Source organism: Eschrichtius robustus, chromosome 14 (genome assembly GCF_028021215.1).
Source record: "Eschrichtius robustus isolate mEscRob2 chromosome 14, mEscRob2.pri, whole genome shotgun sequence".
NCBI classification, from domain to species: domain Eukaryota; kingdom Metazoa; phylum Chordata; class Mammalia; order Artiodactyla; family Eschrichtiidae; genus Eschrichtius; species Eschrichtius robustus.
In genome coordinates this window covers 45,346,142-45,348,997 of record NC_090837.1, presented here as the reverse complement: position 1 = coordinate 45,348,997, position 2,856 = coordinate 45,346,142, and the positions used below count along the sequence as shown (strand labels likewise).

The 2,856-nt window shown below is 31.3% G+C and overlaps 1 non-coding gene across 1 annotated transcript; it reads right to left on the bottom strand.

The window, feature by feature from the left end:
• Positions 1-619: 619 nt before the first annotated feature.
• LOC137777104 (U6 spliceosomal RNA) lies at positions 620-724 on the bottom strand. Its single transcript, XR_011076430.1, has one exon. It is a non-coding gene; the product is annotated as a U6 spliceosomal RNA (small nuclear RNA).
• Positions 725-2,856: the final 2,132 nt, after the last annotated feature.

Below are 2,856 nucleotides of genomic sequence, written 5' to 3'. Positions count from 1 at the left end.
ATTTTGATTTATTCTTGTTTATCTTGAGAGGTATGGCTCATATTTTTGCACATGAATATCCAAGTTTTTGCGACACTACTAATTAAAACGACTATGCTTTCTTCACTGAATTATCTATGCACATTTGTTGAAAATCAATTGGCCAGATGTGTGATGGTCTATTTCTGAACTCTATTCTATTTCTTTGATCTATTTGGCTATCTGGACACAATGTCTTAATTACTGAAGGTTTACAGTAAGTCTTGAAATTAGTAGTTTACATTTCTCTTTTCAAAGTTGTTTAGCTATTTATCCCCAAGTAGTTCATATTTCTTAATGCTAGTGTACATGGGTATTATTTATATTATTTATTGTGACAAAATATACATAACATAAAATTTACCATTTTAAGCATTTTGAAGTGTGCAAGTCAGTGTCATTAAAGTACATTCACACTGTGGTGCAACCATCACCACTCCAACTATAGAATGTTTTTTATCTTCCCAAACTGAAAGTCTGTATCCATTAAACAATAACTTCTCCCTCCCTCCAGCCCCGAGAAACCACCATTTTACCTTCTGTCTCTATAGATTTGACTCCTCTAGGTACCTCATATAAATGGAATCAGAGTATTTGCCCTTACAAATAAAGATGCTTCAGGAATTCACATGTCATCCTTGTGCAGGGGCCATACTAATCATCTCTGCATTGTTCCAATTTTGTGGTATGTATTGATGAAGTAAGCATTATTTTTTATTTCAACTTCTGATTTTATTCATTTCTAGTATATAGAAATACAGTTCTTTTCATTTATTGATCTTGTATCCTCTAACCTTGCTAAGCTCAACCAATCACACAGATAAAATTACAATTACAAGAATTTTATTAAAGTGGAGACTGACATTTAGAAGGCTGAAGAACAGGGCATACTAGTAAATTTGACCCTATCTGAGCCTCCGAGTCACACCTAATTTGTAGGAGTCAGGGAATAGATTCACAGAAACAGCTTGTTGGATGGAGCTGAGGAAAACATGGAGATTCATAGACTCCACGTTGCCTCCTAGAGAGAGCAACACTACTTTATCTGTCTTCGGGCTGCCAATGTACACTTAAAGAGATTGTTTCTAAAATGGAAAAACTCTCTGCTCCAAAACTATTTCTCTCTGCCAAAAGCCAAACATTTTCCAGCAAATTTAATGTTTAACATTAAAAAAGAGATTTTACAATGTATCTAAATACTTATACTTGTGCTTAAAACTAAATGAATTGATCAGTAATAACAATATTGTTTAAGGTCCCAACTCTCTACTAGAGCTAATACATGTAAGTCTCTCTATAAAAGTGTAAGAAGAAAAGGGGAAAAAATCCAGAAATAAAAACACTTAGCATCAAAAAGAATAGGACAAAATGAGAATTGAGAGCGAATGATGCTTTGTAAAAATAGTCATTACAAGAAGAGGATTCTTTTGCAGAAAATTAGAAAGCATGTTGCATTGGTAAATCTAAAGCAGGCTCTTACGAAAACGGAGTAATATCAAAATGAGGGAGTTCTTGCAAATGCAAATCATGATTGCAAGGCTTTTTTTTTTTTTTAAAGCAGTGAATAATACATTGAATAAGGCAGAAAAGCAAATTATTGAACTAAAAGAGAATCCTAGGAAATTCTCCGAACTCCAAGGAATAATATAAGGCAAAGACACAGAAATTAAGAAGAAAAAAAATAAAGAGATGGGGAGGGCTAATTTGGGAAATCTTATATATAGGAATCCATATGGAAAGAATAGAAAAAAGAAGAAGAAATCATCAGAGAAGAATATATTTTTTTTAATTTCCAAATATAAGACACAAATCTTTTCATAAAATAATTCACTAAGTATCTGGCAAATAAGTCATCACCTTGTAACATTTCTAAATTATAAGAGTAAGAAGAATTATTATATAATCATCCATGTTAAAGAATTGGGTTATCCATGAAGAAAAAATACTTGAAGACTAATTATCTACAAAATTAAATTCTAGAAGAAATGGGGCAATTTCAAACATGTATTGATTCAGAAAATGTATCACTCACATTCTCTTTATGAAAAAAAAGTATGTATAAGAAAATAATTATGTCTGCATTTCCCTGAATAATACCTCACATACTTGTGGCCCAACTGGATAGTCTCTAATACAAAGTGCCTGTACAAAATGCTTACCATATTACTATTAGATTTTTTATTTTTTCATGTATAGATTCATAGAAGTTCTTTATATACTCTGAAAATGCTTTATATGTGTTGCAAGTGTCGAATGTCTTTACATTGCTTTTATTGTATATTTTGATACACAGAAGTTCTTTATTTTAAGGAAGTTGAATTTAGCAATTTTTGTCTTTATGATTTCTTGTTTGTTTACCAGTTTAAAAAATTTTCTTTTTTTGAGGTCGTGACAGTGTTCTCCTATATTGTCTCTTAAAATTGTATAGATTTTCCTTTCATATTTAGATTTTTAACCACATGGAATTTATATTTCTGTATGGTATAAAGAAGAAATTTAATCACCCTCTTTTTTATTACATAGAGATAATCACTCATTCCAACACAACAGGATAAATAGTCTCTTTTCAACATTGACCCACTTATCTAAAATGTGTGTGTATGTGTGTGTGTTTGTGTGTCTATCTCTGAGGTCTGATTTATGCTCCATTTGTTTGTGTATTTCTGCACCAATATCACACTGTCTTGGTTACTAGAGCTTTATCATAAAATTTCATACCTGGTAGGGCAAGTCTTCCCAATGTATTCTTTAAAATTACCTTAGTTACTCTTGGTTCTTTTCACTATGTATAAACTTTAGGTTAAAATCAGTGTAAACACACACACACACAAATGGATT